The sequence below is a fragment of the Triplophysa dalaica genome, unplaced genomic scaffold (genome assembly GCF_015846415.1).
Source record: "Triplophysa dalaica isolate WHDGS20190420 unplaced genomic scaffold, ASM1584641v1 Contig1, whole genome shotgun sequence".
NCBI classification, from domain to species: Eukaryota; Metazoa; Chordata; class Actinopteri; order Cypriniformes; family Nemacheilidae; genus Triplophysa; species Triplophysa dalaica.
The window spans coordinates 185284-205866 of NW_026622635.1; the positions used below are offsets into that span (position 1 = coordinate 185284).

Consider the following 20583-nt stretch of genomic DNA (forward strand, 5'->3'; position numbering starts at 1 on the left):
TAGTGCCATGAAAACTCTCGTGTATGTACTACGGCTTCTTATATAGGTACAACATACAAAGGGGGTGCGCTTGAGCGCCCTCAAGTGCATAGAGACATTAAGTGCATATATCACATATTCCTCCCCACATAATGTTGTTGCACCCAATGCAATAGACATGTTACGTACACTTAACATAAACAAACGGTGTAACTTTTCTTTTTCTTTACTCTTCTATATATATATTGCATAACATAATTAAACACCTACGTAACACAGTACTTCTAGTAATACCAGAAATATAGAACAATTGTGAATAAACATTTTTAAGAATCATTAGATTAACTATGGGTTTATCCTCTTAAACCAAACTTAGTAACATAGCTGTCCAAAATGAATACGACTTATACCTCCTAGGTGAGCCTTATGGGCTAAACCGTACTGGAGGCTTAATGGTACGTTCAGGGTATCTCTTAGTCTCTTTGTGTGGAGAACCTAACACCTCCACCATATCGTTTGGGAATGAAACCACAGGCTGCGTCGACCCAGTCTGGACTGGTTCGGAACTCGGAAGTGGTACTACTTCTGACACCGAATGTTCACAAGGATCTGTCTCACGAACATCCTTGACCTCTGGTTCCAGTTCATCTCCATTGTCACAGTTAGTTAGGCGTGCCAACATCTGCTCAACATGACGCCTCCAGTGGACTGAAAGTCCCACATCAACAGTATATGACACAGGGCCAGTCTTTGCTGAAACAACACCAGGTGTCCACTTCTTTCCCCTCCTATAATCACGCACCAGTACTTTGTCACCCACCGCAAAAGTTCTGTCTTTAGCATGCACTTGGCGTCGCTGACACTGTTTACTTTGTGCTTTATCAACCACAGAGGCAACATTAGGCTTCAACATGTCTAAACGAGATCGCAATCTGCGATGCAGAAACAACATTGCTGGCGATTCCTTCGTGGTAGCGTGTGGGGTGTTTCGGTATGCGAGTAGGAAGGTGTCCAGCCTTCGTTGGATTGAAGTTGACCCCTTAGAACAACGCAGTGCACGCTTGAATGTTTGAACCAAGCGCTCCGCCAAGCCGTTTGTAGCCGGTTGAAAAGGTGCTGAACGTGTGTGTGTCACTCCGTTAGCCTTGAGAAATGTCTGGAACTCATCCGAAGTAAACTGAGGCCCATTGTCGCTAACGAGCACTTCTGGAAGTCCATAACGACTAAACAGTCCCCTCAGTACCTGAATGGTCTTAGTAGATGTGGTTGATTCCATCACACACACCTCAGGCCATTTGGAGTGAGCATCCACTACTACGAAGTACATGTGTCCTTCAAATGGACCTGCAAAGTCCACATGTATGCGTTGCCACGGTGACTCTGGCCAGTTCCATGGGTCTAATGGTGATGGACCAGGAGCTTTTTGTGTCTGTTGACAGGTTTTTGACAATTGTTCAATTTGAGCATCAATACCAGGCCACCAGACATAACTTCGTGCAACTGCCTTCATCCTTACGACCCCTGGATGTCCCGAGTGCAATTCTTCTAGTACCCTGGATCTCAGTTTAGGTGGAATGACCACTCTCCAACCCCACATAAAACACCCTAGTTGCATCGTCAACTCATCTTTCCTGTTCACATATAGAGCAAGCACATTATTTGAATCCGTGACTTGTGGGAAACGTCCAGTTGCCACCAACTCCATTACTTGTGACATAGTGGAGTCAGATCTGGTTTCCTTACAAACATCTGAACACAGCACTGGCAAGGAATCAAGATGCTTTATTTGAAGCAACTCTACAGAATCCTGTTTGACTTGGGAGGCGGTAGGCAGGGGTATCGTGATAACCCATCTGCATTGCAGTGGTGTGCACCCTCTCTATACTGGATATCATAATCGTAGGCTGCCAGCAACAAAGCCCAGCGCTGCATCAGAGCCGCAGCCATAGAAGGAATGGCTTTTGTTGGACTGAAGATTGTTGTCAGCGGGTGGTGGTCTGTGAGCAACGTGAACTTTCGGCCGTACAAATATTGGTAGAATTGTCTTACTCCAAAGACAATCCCAAGTGCTTCCCTTTCAATTTAAGCATAGTTTTGCTCCGCCTTACTCAGCGATTTCGACGCAAAGGCTATTGGCCTTTCCTGCCCATCTTGGAGTATGTGTGAGATGACGGCCCCAACACCGTATGGCGATGCATCACAGGCCAGTCTGATCGGTAACTGTGGATCATAATGTGTCAAAACTCTCTGTGACAACAACAACTCTTTCGCCTTATCGAATGCATCCTGGCACTCGTGAGACCACAGCCACTGTTTGTACTCCCTTTGCACAGAAGAGCATTGAGGGGTGCTAACACTGATGCAAGATTGGGGATAAATCGACTGTAATAGTTTATAAGTCCCAGAAATGAACGAAGTTGACTGACGTCCGTCGGAACAGGCGCATCCACGATTGCCCTGACCTTTTCTGGTGACTTATGCAGACCCTGAGCATCTATGATTTGTCCAAAATACTCCAGCGAATCTTTAAAGAATTCACATTTGTCACGTTGGACACATAGCCCAAACTCATTCAGACGACTGAGAACTGCGTCGACATTCTTGAGATGTTGCTTCGACCCAGTCACTAATATATCGTCCAAATAGCAATGAACATTGGGAAGGCCCTGTAAAATCTGATCCATGGCCTTTTGGAAAATTGCAGGGGCCGAAGCAATGCCGAAAGGTAAACGATTGTAACAGAACAGCCCTTTAGACGTGGTGACTGTGAGACACTTACGTGAGCTTTCTGCCACCGGAACTTGTAAGTACGCATTTGAGAGATCCAATTTGGTGAAACGTTGGCCCCCTGATTTCGATGCAAATAAATCCTCTATTCGTGGAATCGGGTAACGTTCCACACACAAAGCCGGATTCACTGTCACCTTAAAATCTCCACAAAGTCTCACGTCTCCATTCCTTTTTACCACCGGTACGATCGGCGTGGCCCACTCACTGCAAGTCACACGGGAAATGACCCCTAACTCCAGTAGGCGATTTATTTCGGCCTCCACCTTCGGTTTCAAAGCATATGGAAAATTGCGTGCTTGGCAAAATCGTGGCTGATCCTCTGGTTTGAGTGACACAGTGGCTTCGATACCTTTAAGTAAGCCCAGTTCCTTCCTGAAGACATTTTTGTATCTTGCTAACATTGTCTCAAGTGTATCCTTTCTCACACTCTTAATTTCACGCCAGTTCAGCCTGATCTTTGAGCCACTCTCTGCCGAATAGTGGTGGAGCGGTTCCTTCCACAACATAAAGCGGTAATTTCACTTTTTGTTTGTTCATTTTCACTTTTACGTCTATGACCCCTCGTGGAGACACCAACTCTCCAGTATACGTTTTCAGGATCACGTCAATTGTGCACAGTGGTTTGTGAGCTAGTCGTGCATTGTACAGTTCTCTTGAAATTAAAGAGACAGCAGCTCCCTTGTCCAATTCCATTTCCAAAATTTCTCCTTCTACTGTCGGCTTTAGGCAGATGTGTGACAACTCCTCCTTCCTAGTCATCACATGCAGTGCAAGCTCTGTGTCCGTAGTATCATCACTCGATGAGTCTTTCACATTCATTTGATGCACTTTCTTTCTTTGTTGGACATTTTTCGTGCTCCTTGGCTTTAACTTTTTGCTTTCAGTAGTGTGTTTCCCTTTAATTCTACACACTCTGGAAATGTGTCCTTTTCTACCACAATTGTGGCACTGCAGTTCTTTGTAATGGCAGTCTTTCTCATTATGGTTTGTTCTACCACAACGATAACATTTGCGACCTTCTTTCTCTTGCAACGACAGTGCGTTCACTTTCAAAAAGCCACTTAACTGTTGCGATTCCCTTGTCGCCGTTTCCATGGACACTGCAATCTCCACTGCCTTTTGGAACGTGAGCGCTGCTTCCGTCAGCAGCCGTTTCTACAGACTCCGTTTTCAATCCGCACACGAAGCGATCTCTTAAAGCATCCTGCAGATGAGTCCCAAATTCGCAGTGTTCACTGAGCCTTTTTAAAACTGCGACATACTGTGCTACTGTTTCTGTCTCCTGTTGACTGCGGTTATGAAACCTAAATCTCTCTGCGATCACAATTGGTTTCGGAGAGAAATGTTCTTTCAAAACAGTCACAATTTCATCGTATGATTTAGCCCCAGGCTTATCCGGAGCAATTAAGCTTCGCAGCAGTCCATATGTAGATGAACACATTACACTCAACAACACCGCCACTCGTTTATCGTTTGCAATGTCATTTGCCGAAACAAAGTGTTCAAACCTTTCAACGTAGGTAGCCCACTGTTCGCCTGTCTCACCAAAGGCATCCATATGACCGATAAACACAGCCATTTTTGTCGGGTTGTTGCTCCACAAGGTCACTACTTTGGTCAGATCTGCCGTAAACAGTAGCCAGTTGTCTCCCGTCGCATTAGATTATGAGCTCGACATAAGTAATCCTCGTCGCCAATATGTTATGTTCTTCTCTCTTTATATAACATGAATAATTCGCTGAGACTAGTGCCATGAAAACTCTCGTGTATTTACTACGGCTTCTTCTTATATAGGTACAACATACAAAGGGGGTGCGATTGAGCGCCCTCAAGTGCATAGAGACATTAAGTGCATATATCACAGGTTGTCCAATGTTTTCCCAGAACGTTATTTTTAGGTTCTCGATACATTCTGGGAAAGTTCCCTGTACGTTATTTTCAGGTTACCGGAACGTTCAGGAATGTTCTATTGCCGTTAAGAAAACATTGCTGGAGAATCAAAAACGAACCTTAAAAAGTAACGTTCAGGGAACCAAAAAGTAACGTTTGGGGAATGTTACGGAAACCAAAACTTGTTAGCTAGGATATTTGTCATTTGTAAACAAATGCAAAACCAAAAGGTCCACAATATTTAGCGGTACTCAAGAGTTCTTACAATTTTTCATTTTGCTAATTAAACATTTTTGATCCACACAACAGATATTTAATAGTTGCGTGAACAACAGTAATTGGTGTGACAGGAATAACCTTATTAGAAAAACAAGACAATCAGCATTGCCTAAACAAACAAATTAAAGTTGGGTGAATAATGTATCATTACTTTCAAGAATTATATAATATACGTTGAATCAACTCAAGCCTAATGCATCAGTTTGTCTCAACTATTTATTTTTTACAGTGCATGGCAATGGAGAGGCAAATGGAGGGAAGTACCAAAGACCTGGAAGAAAAGAGTTTGATAAAAGATTAAACAGATTTTTAAAGCAGTTTGTAGTAGTATGGTTTTGTCTGTGTCTTAATGTAAGTGTTTAATAGAAGTTAATGTTCTGAATCACAGATATGAGTGTAAAAAAGGCAATGCAAAGAAATACATAGTGTGTGTAGTACAGTAAAAGAATGTTAAATAAATACATTTCATGTGAGTGTAAGGGAAAACCAGCAAATGGTATTTCCAAAATCAAAATGTATCTATATAGTTACCATCATTTGATTTTATGTTTTTATATTAGTATTTTATTTTTATTAAACATTTTAAAAAACATGCCATTGTAACATGCACTGTGATTTAGTTGCGCATTTATATGTAAATTTGCTGGCAGCTGATTGGTTCAGTTTAAGTGTGAGATCTCTAATCTACATCATAACCTTCTCTGGACCAGGTTAGCCATTCGGCGCAAGTTACCGTGCCGATGAACTCCGATTAAAGCAAGCTTCTTTCATGGTACCTAAAACCCAGAATTGGCGCAAACTAACCCTAAACTTACCTGGCTAGCCATCTAAACCGACTTCACGGTACAGGCCCCTGTGATAGCGGCCCTTTAATTTAGAAAGTTTTTAAAATCTTAAATTAACCAATTAAAACTTACTGCTGTTTTGCGCCCTGTTTTATGCCCTGTAACAATATCAGAGCTTTTAATTAATATTTATTAATTATTATTTTATTTTCCATTTAATATTGTACTAATAGCACAACATATCAATCCTGGGACATGAAGGGAGTACAGCTGTGATGACAGTACAGTAGCATCAGCCATAAGCATTGTTGGCATTACCAGCTTTTGATGATTTCAATTCATTAATGTATATAATGTATATTTTAATTTTCATGGCATTCCCAGACAACACAGTTCAAATAACTGTGGTTACAACACAGACTTACCATAATCACAAACACACCAAAGTCACATGAAAAAAATAAAACTAAATATATCCCACTTCTCAAATATATTTGCATGTGGTTTTCTGTTGCTTGCTATTTATCAATACAAAAAACATGTAATTGTGTCATATAATTGTTTCTTTATAATGATAATAATATATTTAATGTCTGCTCTAATGTGTTCTAATTTATATTGTAGTATGCACTCTACATTGTTATGGAGGGGCATTTTGATGACGTAAACCTTTGTTTCCAAAGACTCTTATTATTATTATTAGTTTATATGTTCTCTTATTTCCAGTCTCGTGACCCGAGGTAGTTCGGATAAAGCGGTAGAAAATGGATGGATGGATGATTTCCAGTCTCATATGCCAATAATAAGAAGGTGATGGTGCATGATTTTGCTGACTAACTGTCCTTTGATGTAAGTTCTATCAAGTTTTACTCAATGTAAAATGTTATCAATTTATAGTTAACTATTGCAATAATCCATCACAATTATTTCAATCTAAATCAGTAATTTTCATATATTTAAACATGTTAAGGTCGAATGTCGGCATAGTCGCAGGACAAAACATCACTCAACCGTTCCGATTAAAGTCTCGAACAGGTTTGCCCCGCTCAGTGACGCACCGACTGAGAAACCTGCTGAAAGTGCCCTAGTGATCGGTGATTCTATTGTCCGGAACGTTAACATAGAGACACCAGCCACAATAGTCAAATGTTTACCGGGAGCCAGAGCGCCTGACATCAAGTCAAACTTAAATGTGCTGGCTAAGGCTAATCGTAAATACAGTAAGATTGTTATTCATGTCGGCACAAATGATGTTAGACTCCGTCAATCGGAGATCACTAAAGATAATATTAAAGAGGTGTGTGAGCTCGCAAAAACGATGTCAGACACTGTAATATTCTCTGGCCCCCTTACTGCTTACCGTGGTGATGAGATTTATAGCAGATTATCATCACTAAATGGCTGGTTGTCTGAGTGGTGCCTGCAGAATAATATAGATTTTATAAATAACTGGAAGAGTTTTGAGGGCAGACCTGACCTGTTGAAACGAGATGGTCTCCATCCCTCCTGGGATGGGGTTTCCCTCCTCTCTAGAAATTTGGCACACAGTCTTAATAATGCTAAAGTCTGACTACCTAGGGCCCAGGTCAGGAAGGAGACAGAATGGCTTAACCAACTGTCTGCTTGCCGTCTCGCGTTACAGAATACACAAAATATACAACATGTAATAATCCCTTCTTACAAACAACATAAAATAGAGACTGTGTCTGTCCCCCGGATTAGCAAACATAAGATATTGCGTAAACCTCTTGAAAGTAATTTAATAAACGTTAAACAAATCAAACATGAACAAAATACAGATAATCAGCTGTTACGACTCGGATTGCTTAATATTAGATCTCTCTCAAATAAAGCACTTTTTGTTAACGATTTGATAACCGATCATAAAATAGACATGCTTTGTTTGACAGAAACATGGCTAAAGCCAGATGATTTTATTACTCTAAATGAATCCGTTCCCCATGATTATTACTATAAACACGAGCCTCGTCTAAAAGGTAGAGGGGGAGGTGTCGCTGCACTTTACAAGAATTCTTTTATTACCTCTCAGAAGTCTAATTTTAAGTACAGTTCTTTTGAAGTCATGGTACTTCACGTATCGACACCTAATACTAAGGACAAAACATTTTTAAAATTTATTCTAGCTATTGTATATAGGCCTCCAGGGCACCACACAGATTTTATTAAAGATTTTGGTGGGTTCTTATCAGAACTAGTACTGGCCGCAGATAGAGTCCTTGTCGTCGGTGACTTTAATATCCATGTAGACAATGATACAGATGCCTTGGGACTGGCTTTCAAAGACACTCTTAACTCCATGGGCGTTAGTCAACATGTGTCAGGACCCACTCACCTTCGTAATCATACTTTAGATTTAATACTTTCTTATGGTATAAATGTGGACGATGTTAAAATCGTTCAGCAGAGTGAAGATATTTCGGATCATTATCTGATATTATGTTTGCTTCAATGGCCTACGGCTGCAAATCAAACTCCTTGTTACAAATATGGTAGAACGATTACTTCAACTACCAAAGATGCGTTTCTCGATAATCTGCCTGAATTGTCTAAAATATCCAGCATGAGTAATAACGTTGACGATTTTGACACTACTATTGAAAATTTTAACTCTACTTTCTCGGAAATATTAGACACAGTTGCTCCTCTGCGTTTAAAGAAAATTAAAAATAGCAGCCCAACACCGTGGTATAATGAACACACTCAGACTCTAAAAAAAGCATCCCGTAAAATGGAGCGCAACTTTAAGAAAACGAATTTAGAGGTATTTCGTATAGCATGGAAGGATAGTACTCGAAATTACAGGAATGCAATAAAAACGTCTAGATCCGCCTACTTTTCAACACTAATAGAGGAAAACCATCACAACCCTAGGTTCTTATTTAACACCGTGGCTAAATTAACAAAAAATAAGTCGTCATCGACGTCAGATTCTGATTATCAGCATAACAGTGATGAATTTATGAACTACTTCACAAGTAAAATCCAAGATATAAGAGAAAAAATTATAACAATGCAACCTGTAGTGAAATCCGCTGAACAAACTAACTACAGCACCCCTAAGGAGAAATTGCAATTATTTTCTACAGTAGATCACGATGAACTGTCTAAAATCATTAAATCATCTAAATCATCAACATGCATGCTAGACCCTATACCTACAAAACTACTGAAAGAAATGCTCCCCGAAATTATAGATCCTCTTCTTAGTATTATTAACTCATCTCTGACATTAGGACATGTGCCTAAAGCATTTAAGGTGGCTGTTATAAGGCCTCTTTTAAAAAAAACCAAACTCGACCCCAAAGAACTAGGGAATTACAGGCCTATATCGAATTTACCTTTTATATCTAAAGTTCTGGAAAAAGTAGTTTCAACTCAATTATGCTCCTTCCTCCAAAGGAATGACATTAATGATGAATTCCAGTCTGGATTTCGAGCATGTCACAGTACAGAGACTGCTTTGATCAGAGTTACAAATGATCTGCTTTTAGCGTCTGACCGTGGCTGTATTTCGTTATTGGTGCTGCTAGACCTCAGTGCTGCATTTGACACCATTGACCACAGCATACTTCTACATAGACTCGAAAATTACGTCGGCATTAACGGAATAGCATTGAAATGGTTTAAGTCTTATTTATCCGACCGTTTTCAATTTGTAGCAATAAACAATGAGGTGTCCCGCAAATCACAAGTCCAGTACGGTGTACCACAGGGCTCAGTCTTGGGACCCCTGCTCTTCGCATTATACATGCTACCTCTAGGAGATATAATAAAGCGACACGGAATTAGCTTTCACTGTTATGCTGATGATACTCAACTTTATATTTCCTCGATGCCTCATGAAACCCAGCAGTTTCATCGAATAAAGGATTGCATAGTTGACTTAAAAATGTGGATGAGTAACAATTTTTTACTACTAAACTCGAACAAAACAGAAGTGTTACTTACTGGACCGAAAACTGCTATGCGTAACAACCAAGAATACTGCTTAACGATTGACAGATGCTCCATAAAATCCTGTCATCAGCTAAGAATCTTGGCGTTGTATTTGACAGTACTCTCTCATTTGAAAGCCATGTCGCAAACACCTGTAAAATTGCATTTTTCCATCTTAAGAATATATCTAAATTACGTCATATGCTGTCACTGTCAGATGCAGAGAAATTAATTCATGCATTCATGACATCAAGACTAGATTACTGTAATGCACTTCTAGGTGGTTGCCCTGCGGGCCTATTACAAAAACTGCAACTGGTTCAAAACGCGGCAGCTCGAGTTCTTACACGTACAAAAAAGTATGAGCATATAACCCCGGTTCTGTCAACCTTGCACTGGTTACCTATAAAGCATCGCATTAACTTTAAGATCTTGCTTATTACCTATAAAGCCCTACATGGTCTAGCGCCGCAGTATTTGAATGAACTTCTATTGTATTACAGACCACCACGTACATTACGTTCTAAGGGGTCCTGTCAGTTGGTAATACCTAGAATTTCAAAATCAAGTGCAGGTGGTAGATCCTTTTCTTATCTAGCGCCTAAACTTTGGAATATTCTTCCCTGCACGGTCCGGGAGGCAGACACACTCTGTCAGTTTAAATCTAGACTAAAGACTCATCTTTTTAATCTTGCATACACTACACCTCCATAATATTAATCCTCAGAGGATTTAGGCTGCATTATTTAGATCAACCGGAACCAGGAACACATCCAACAACAAATGATGTACTTGTTGCATCAAAGAGTGCAGAACAGTACTCTACTCTCAGCCAGTCTTGTCTCTTTGTTCCAAGGTTACCGCAGGATGCAGTTCATGCCCAGACCTGATGGCAGAGCTGAGAATGGGAAGCGGTGACCTGACAAGTGCTAAGAGGATAGAGCTGGATAAAGGACGCGACAACTTTGTTTTTTTCTACAACATTTCAAATGCTATTAGATTGTTAATGATAATCTTTAATTTTTATATTTTTATTAAGCCTTGTTGTGCAAGCACTGATGAGCTTGTGCAGAGGCAGCAGCTTTTGCCAGAGGGGAACTGGAATCCCCTGGTTGGGCCTGGGTTCCCCTGAGGTTTTTTTTCTCGATGGGAGTTTTGGGTTCCTCACCACCGTTTGCATATTGTTTTGCACTATCTGCCTGGCCGGGGGGGCTGCTTTAGAATTCATACTTGTATTAAATGTGTCTCATGTACAGCTGCTTTGTAACAATGAAAATTGTAAAAAGCGCTATATAAATAAAGTTGAGTTGAGTTGAGTTGAGAATGCTGAAAGTAAAGAACTCTGGAAAGAGATGAGAATGCATAGAGCAGGTATGGGCTACACCTTAATTCTAAATGGAACAATTAGCAGGATTATGAAAATTATGTTGTTCTTAATCTGCAATTTAGAGGCAATGGAACCATCAGATGATTTCTTGACTAAGGTATGGACTGTATAAGCTCACTATAAACATTATAAAAGAGTGGAGTACAGGAACCACCAACCTGATGTCAGCCCTGTCATTGCTCCAGGAATTCCTGGTAAGTTCATTTGTCTTACATTACGACAGTTGTTTTCTCTTGAGATATTCAACACCAATTTTGAAAACTTTTTGACAGGTTGCTGAGAAGTTTGCGAGCATTTGGGAGCGCACATGGAAACTTGCGGTGCGGCGATTGGATCGGGAACAACATTGATAAAAAGGGCTGCGTGCAGGTGTCAAGTTTAAACAGCTTGTTCTTTTAGAACGTTTAAAAGAAGCGGTGTTTATTTCGACGTGCAGTGCAGAGCAGAGCAGTGCAACTAGACATTCACCGAGTCTGCGTGTGCCGCATGCTTCTCTAGGAACGAGAGCAGAACCGATAAAGGCGGAGTTACAAATACTCCGGTTCGTCATCATTTAGACTCAGGGTCCGTTTAACACCGGGAACAAACCACATAAGATTTAGCAGCATTCAGTTCTAACGTAAATCTTATCCAGGAATACATTTAGGCCGTCTAAACAGTGGTTGTACTTGTGCATTAGAAGCTTTCAACCATGTCAGTACGCAAATGAGCGGTCTTAACTTATTTACAGAGCACATTTTTTATTTAGGATGCGCACCACTTATGTGCATCCCTGTCTATACTATTTAATACAGTGAAACTGATTGTGAGAAAGAGAACTAATGAATTGTTAAAGACTTGAAGTGTAAGCTTGAGGACTTGGACTTGATTGTCTTGAATTGGATTATCTGGCTTGATTTAAGATTTGCATGCAGGCTAAAGTTAGCACTTAATCAAATCATCTAATTTGCCTTTAAATCTGGTTTCAACCAAATCAAAAAACACATCGAGCTGATGAATTATATCATAAGCTAAAAGAATGGGTCTTGGAACGTGGGTCAGCGGTTGTAAGAGTATTACTTTTTGTCTAGCTAGAAGGTTGAAGAGTCTAGTCGATGGAACACACAAATTTTTGGATCCGGGGACCAAGAATGACACAGAAGTCCAGTTAACTCAAAGTCCAATGTTTATAAAGGACAGGTCCAATATATGAGAATAAATGAGGAAGTGAGGTGGTTTTCCATGAACCGAAGTGTCTGAATCAGAGCATACAAGACCTCAAAGTTAGTATTTTCTGCTAAGGTTTGCTCAATGCCCTTGTTCTAAACATCTGGAACATACTGATATCGTGTACAAACACTTCAAGCCGTAACTCTAAGTGACACTTAAAAGTGATGAACATATGCAGCAGGATATAATTCTTAAAACAGAAGAGGACACTTGGTGTGGGACACAGGAAAACCTAAAGTCTCAAAGTGGTGGAACTGCAAAGAGTCCATTCATTTTTTTGTTATAAATATAAAGCAAGGGTAAAGAAATAATTAAATTATTGATCCCTTTAATCTGCACACGTGCGCGACTGTGCAGACTCATTGAAGCTCCCGCACACTGAAGTTTAATCTGCGTTTGGACAAAAACATCCATTCAGGCAGCAGAAGCGATAGAAGAAACGTTAAATCTTCATCATAAAAACCAATAGGGCCTAAATCAAACAAGTATACGTCTGTCTTTCAAGACTGTAGGTTTAGAATCAGTGCATTCTCGGTCTCCCTTCAATTAAATTCAGAGTACGCATAAAAGGAGTTGCGTGCAAATAAAGGTCATTCTCATATAATTCTCTAACTTCTGTTCAAATTTGTTAAAGCAGTAAAGAACCAATTTGACAACCAAATGACAACACCGCTTCTGCATTGTAAACTCTGATTTTAAACACGTACAATAGTTCTGTCAGTGAAATGCACACAGTGTGGTGCACTTCAAACAATTTCCCCAAATAATAACCAGGATTTGTTGCATGTTGCTCTCCGTAGTCTAATATGATAATCCGCAGAAAAAACATGACAATGCTGATCCACGAGAAAGATAACGGAGCTCAGAATCATAAAATAGGTGAATGTTCTGTAACACACAGAGATGCGGTAAAAAGAATTGCATTCAATAAAAATGGCTTTTACATCAGGATGCATAACATCTGCACTGTTTTCCTTCACATCCAGAAACCACCCCTACCTCCTCTAGAATAGTCTTTATGCCATTAACCAGTGACAGTCATCTCATCAAACCTTCATAAAAACGAAGGTTTTAGATTTTAAAGTAAATGTTTAACTGTCCATCTCACAGTCCAATGAAAATGTATGATACTGCAAATCACTTAAAATAATAAAAATAGTCAAACAATCTATATTAACGATAAAATATTTGTGCAAATATAACACATAATATTGCTGTGACGATAAGGGTTGTTTCCATTTAAATATACACATTTAGTGTAAGGGGGTCCCTGCTCCACACATCTGTCATCCAAAGAGGTCCTTGCCCGGAACAAGTTGAAGAACCCTGGCTAAGAGTTTTAGTTCATAGGGAGCCAACCAAACTGTATCAATTGTTTCAAAATTTATATCATTCCCATTCATTATTTGTAAACCCTCAAACTGGTTAAACCTTTCAACTCTCATTGCTACCCCGCTGCCCAGATGTTTTGTGACACCACTGAAATCACATATTTTACAGTTCACTTTCTAAACTTGTGAGTGTTCTGAGACAGAGGAACAAATTATGAATTCTGGTAGAACAATGTGTAGAAGAACCAGACATGTGGTCTGAGGTGTCCTTATAAAGCTTCAATCTAATAGTGTTTGTATGAGACACAGCTGCTCTCCAATGTCCAGTTTAATGAGTAAATTGATGTGTGATGTCATCAGTTCTTCCTTCACCAATGAGAAAACATAAGATCTGATGATGATGATGAGCAGCACCTGTACACAATCAAAAGCTCTTGTACTTCAGCACTTAAATACACTGACTCAACACTTATATTCCTATTCTAATCATACAATCATATATAATATAAGCCTGATATTGTTCATGTTTACTGAACAGGGTCATGTTGGTAATTGACATCAAGTTTAAAACTTTATTTCTCAATTTCTATGGTTTTCACAGACTGGGTCTTAAATGTCCTATGAATACAGACTTCAACTCTCTGCTTTGTCATCAGAATTATTTTTAGCTATTTGTTATTAGTGTGTGTACGAAAATCTACATCCAAATATTCTGCGGCAGGTCTCTAAGGTGTATCTAAAACATTTGATGGAAACATAATTGTCCTTGATGTGTATTCACACAACAGATCTTTACTATATATAGATTTATTGGTGTGCATGTTTTACTACAGCAAGCCTGAATGTGTGATATTGTAAAACTTCAGGTTCCTTTTGAACACTAAGTTTCTTTATGTTCTTTAGATCACCCTTAAAATCAAATCAGAAATAGGTTGGATGTTGTGAGAGAATTCTTCTGCAGATCTGGGAGAACTGAAACAAGACACAGAGGCATCCAGCTTTGAACTCATTTATTCTAGGGAAAACACGTCTTTGTGTAGTGCAAAGTAAGACGCCTGTTATAACCAAATAACAAAATGTGTTGTGTTTGTTTATAAACTAACAAACAACATGACAAAGAATGTCGGCCCCCTTCTCTATTAGATCTTGGATACAATAGGCTATATTTATTCGTGTTGGGAACTAAACCTAACAAATATGTTTATGTCAATGTGTACACTGATGCTCTGCTTTAGAGAAACCTACCACACAAATCCCTGTTTGTGTTTTTATTTTCAACATGCCATGTAACCACTAATATCATTCAGTGTTTACAGATACACATTTTCATTTTACATTTATGTATTTGGCAGATACTTTTAACCAAAGCGACTTACATTCCATTGCACCACATTGTTTCAAGTATGAGCAATTCCCTGGGATCGAACCCATGACATTGGCGTTGTTCGCGCCATGCTCTGACCACTGAGCCATAGGAACTGAAAGCCACACTAACATGACTTATGTCTTTATTTACACCATAAAAGTCAAAGACAAACTGTGTAACATTCACATCTAATAAAAAACCATTTAAAAATACAAAAACAATAATTTACAATAATTACAATGAAAACATAAATAAATCCTTTTCATTGACTGTACACAAAACTCCATTTACTGCCCATATATTTACAAACATTGGTAAACACTCAAGTTTATAATAATCATTTTCTATCTTAAGCCTTGATGTCACCAAACCCATGAACATTAACAACAGATCTAAACTACTTTGACCAAGCAGGTTTTTTCTTGTTTTCCAAATGGCCAATTTAACGGTTCCAAATAGAAAGTTTAGTAAGACCAAAACATCTTTCCAACTTGGTGAATACTTTGGCCCTATTATGAAAAATTGATAAGAAAATGCTTCACCTAAATGTAATCTAAAAAACCCATTGGGTTGAAAAGGAAAAGACAGAGTTCAAGAGAGCACATTGCACAAAAGATGAAAAACCGTTTCACTTTCAGACCAAAAGGGGGCAACCCACTCCTATATTTGGATTGAGGTGGACCACATGTCTGTTCGTAGCTATTGCACAGTGTACAATTCTCCATTTGTAAATCTCAAGTCCGTTTTTCAATTGGACACTTGCACATTGACCACCAACAACCTTTAGGGGAGATATTATCACCAAAAAATTCAGTCCACCTAGATGAAATTAGACCAGACAATAAATGGGCGTTGATCACTTTCACACATGCTACATTTAGAACTTTTTTCCCAACAGAATCAAAAGTGTCTAACTGAGGAGTGTTGAAATGCAATTAAAGATTTTCTCCTGCCATTCCTTTGAGTTTGCAGTAACCATCAAAGCTGGAAAGTTTTAATCCGACATAGTTCTCCATTCATTAATATGATTAGGCTCATTGACAAAAAACGTTGATCAGGATTCAGGTCTCAAAGCACTTCATCAGTGAGTTGTGTAATGAAACGAGTAGACCTAATTCCAGTCCTTTCACTCAAGACTTCAGAATTATTGCCTATGAGATGGCCCAGTTTCACACACCCACCTGTGATGACAAACTTGCAGAACACAAACGCATAGAGGGCAAAAAGGAATTAAAACTGTGGTTCTTCAAAGAGATAAGACCCAGCACATCCTTCAGATTGTCTCGACACAGAAAATTCAATTCAAGTTTATTTATATAGCGCTTTTCACAATGTGAATTGTTCCAAAGCAGCTAAACAGAAAAGGTTAAACACAGCACAGTGCATGGTGTTTATAGAACAAGCAAGATCATTCTAATAAATAATATCTAATTATTAAATAAATAAATGCAGTCTCCCGGTGAGCAAGCCAACACTGCCCTGCTGTGGCGAGGAACCCAAACTCCAATGATTGATAAATGGAGAAAAAAAACTCTGGAGAAAGCAGGCTCAGCCGGGAGGGCCAGATCCCCTTTGACGTGTCATAGCTGCACTCAGTGACCCCGCGCAAAAGCGACTGAGCAAATATCCACGAGGAAGTGGGAGAACTCACCATGGCGAAAAATGTGCAGGTTCAACCCGGTCCCACTCCACGATCGACACCAGAAAACTGAGGAACAACCAGGGAAAATAGTAATGCCATGTTGTAGCATTCCTCTGTTGTTCGACCACAAAACAAGGCCAAACCGGACCCACACAGTCCCAGCAGATGAATCCCCGCAACCACAACCAACGAGCCCCCGACAAACACCCACCCAGGAACCTCCAATCAGGGCCACTGAATGCTGCTATAACTTCAAACTGCTGACATGTGATGTAAGTTTAAGATTTGAATACAAAGTATTGTGACTTCAGCATTAATGTGACAAGTAGTCCGTCTTTGCTCTTGGTTGGGGATGTAGTGGTCTGAGCTGGGATGGTCAGATGGTCATATTTCTTTTGGGTGGTGGTGGAATTTCTTTAGATGGAGCTGGGATGGTCAGTCAGTCTGCAGCTGTAGGTGGCGTATTATCTAGTTGGGGATGGGCATATGTCGATCATCTGGAAATGGCGGAATTTCTCCCTACCTCAGGTTGGGCATCCCGAGGTGGAGCCAGAAAGAGAATAATTAGCGTAGCTACTGTTCATTAACCCTGCATTGTGAAAGCTTGGCTGAAAAGATGTGTCTTTAATCTAGATTTAAAATGGGAGAGTGTGTCTGACCCTCGAATAGTATCAGGAAGGCTATTCCAGAGTTAAGGTGCTACGTATGAGAAAGCTTGACCATGAATATGGAGAAAAGCAAGGGTCCCAAAACCGATCCCTGAGGTAATCCATAATTTACTTGCGTGAGATTCCCATTTAAATGGACATATTGATATAAATTGACATCATAAGAATTACACACTGTCTTTCAGCCAATAGATGAGGGCTAATGTTAATGAATGCGGACCAGAGAAAATAAACTGCACAAGGCAAAAGTCTAACATAAATTATTATTAATGAGGCTGTGGGAAGAAGTGAACGAAAACACGTCATATTTGCATAAATATTCTGTTTATAGACAGGTTCATCATTATTAAATGGAAGTTTGATAGAAAAGAAGTGTATTAACCTGTGTTTAAATGACAAGCATTTAAATGTTTAATTCTCTTCATGTCAGTGGGCTACAGGCTTTTAAAAACAGATTCCACTTCTCAGTTGACAGGTGACAGGAACTAGGAGAGGTGTGAATATCTCTTTTAATTTTTTTTGAAAGAGCAGAGTTTAGAATTAATGTCATATCTGCAGGGTGACAAATAAACGTAAGACGCCACAACACCACAAAATGCAGGTTTATTAAGCTAATGTACCTTAAGGCGCCCTGGAGCCTGCTCACACTCAAAGCCAGGCAACCTTGAGCTGTGACCAAGTTAACGTCATGGTTAACATGCTGTAGTTTTCGGAAAAACAGCCGACCGGTGCCTTCAAAAATACCTTTTCTGCTGGATTCACCATAGAGAGATCATTAAACGGACTTCCTCCAATCAAGAGGTCAAATGGGCCCCACTACGCTAGATGTTTCCTTGTGATGGTCCGCACATCTTTGACATATTTAATTTTGCCGACGGCAGATCTCAGAGGTTTTTCAAAACCAGATACCCTGTTGCAATCCCGTCAAACGGGGAAAGGAATATGATTGGCTGCCACTTATGAGCTGGAATGTAAGGATACACTCTGTGTAACATGTCATGGATGATGAATCCACATGAAAATGAAAGGTGCCAAAGGTATGACAAAAAAAACATTGTTACATTAATACCAGACAGATAACTGAACCAAGAGAAGAACTTCAATATAACAGATAACAAGGTGAAAACAGGTGATGGGGATGAACTAATGAGGAACAGGTGAAAACAGTCAATGATGGGATCGTGGGAAAAGGTCCTTAGGGAAAACAAGACCAGGGACAGGCAGGAATGTCACACTATGTGGCTCAAATTCAAATGCACTGTTATTTGCAAAAAACTCATTGACACAAATGCTCCAGTCAAGTCTAAGCTTGAGAACGCCATAGTTTTTAGAGGGAAGACAAATGTAACAGATCCACGGGTCGACATCCTTCAGCTTCTGCCCCCATCGTACATTAAAAAAACATCAAATTTATAGTCATTTATGTAGAAAGAGTCAAAAATCCGTATATGAAATTACTGCACTGTAAATCTACTAACGGCATCTACTCATATATTGCAACATAACTTCAATTACTGTATTAGTAACTCAGTAACTCTATTAACTGCATCTACTGCACTGTAACTTCAATAACTGCACTAACTCATCTTCTGCACTGTAACTTAATAGCTAATGTCTGTAACTAATGCACACTTAAGTCAAGTATAGTCTAAATTGTTATCTGTTCATAAGCACCTGTACATTAATGTTCATAGTATATAGCCTTCTGTATATATTGTCCATAGAACATACCGACTGTCATATTGTCATAGAACATTTGTATAGTATTTCCCTAATATTGTATTCTGTATTTATTCACACTGTATATCCTGCACTTGCTAATTGCACTTCTGGTTAGACCTAAACTACATTTCGTTACACTGTACTTGTATATGTGTAATGACAATAAAGTTGAATCTAATCTAATCTAATATGACAAAATTAGGATCAAACAATGGAAAGCCATGAGGCCAACTTCAAGATTTTGCATGTGAATTCTTACCTTATCATGATAAACATTGTATCTTTGGAAAGGTCTGAGACTCTAGAATACATATTTCATCAGTTTCATAAAGTCATTTATGTAGAAAGAGTCAAAAATCCGTATATGACAAAACTAACATCAAAAAATGGAAAGCCATGAGGCCAACTTCAAGATTTTGCATGTGAATTCTTACCTTATCATGACAAACATTGTGTCTTTGTAAAGGTCTGAGACCCTAGAATACATATTTCATCAGTTTCATGAAGTCACTCGTACTATTACATTTTGTAAATGGCAGTCGATTGATCATGGTGTTCTTGCAAACTCAGTTCTCTCTACTTTAAATGCTACGTCCTCTTTTTCCCTTGAGGATAAAATTTCATAATTGAATAATGCTCTCAAAAACAACTAAGAAGTCTTTGCTCCCCTATAAACACATGTCTCATTTGTACGGTCGGTCCCCTAGTATAACGATGATCTGCACTCAGAGAAGGTTGCATGCTGGAAATTGGAGCGAAAGTGGCGTTGTACTGGCTTAAGCGTGATTTATCAAGCTTGGAGAGACCACCTGGCACATTATAGTGGCTATTGATATTGCAAGATCATTATTTTATTAATTTATTATTGAAAATAATCAAAATAAGCCCAGAGGGCTATTCCACACAATTAACAGTTTACTCAATGCAGATGCCTCCAGCTTCATGACTGAATCTGATCAGTTGTGTAATGATTTTCTTCAGTTCATGTCCACAAACTCATATGGAGTTCTTTGGAGTCTGCTGTTTCAACTGTTGATTCATTAACCTTCTCTACTAGGCCATTTTCTAAATTTAATCATCCAGTACAATCTGAGACACTCTGCAGGCAAGTCTCTCAAATGAAAACGTCCACCTGCACACTCAACCTTCTGCCCTGTAGTCTCTTCAAATCATGCTTTGATTATTTTTATCCTTCAGTGATGGCTATAATAAATGATTATTTGTCAACTTGTGTGGTGGCTGTAGCACTTAAAACTGCTGCTGTCACTCCCATTTTACAAAAGCAAAGCACTGACTTGAACTCTCTAACTATCGCCTGATCTCGAGTCTTCCATTTCTGGCTAAACTCTTAGAGGGAACAACCACTCAATAGAAAATAATCTACTTGAGCCCCATCAATCTGGGTTCCGGAAATTGCACAGCACCAAGTTGGTCAAATTTACTATCGATCTACTAATAGCCTCTGATTCTGGCTCTCTATCCCTTCTCATTCTCTTGGATCTTAGCTCAGCTTTTGATACCATTGATCATGCAGTGCTACTTAATCGCCTTGAATATGTATTTGGTCTGTCAGAGACA

General features: G+C 39.3%; 1 pseudogene; it reads right to left on the reverse strand.

The window, feature by feature from the left end:
* Positions 1-403: 403 nt before the first annotated feature.
* LOC130416189 (uncharacterized protein K02A2.6-like) lies at positions 404-3588 on the reverse strand (annotated as a pseudogene).
* Positions 3589-20583: the final 16995 nt, after the last annotated feature.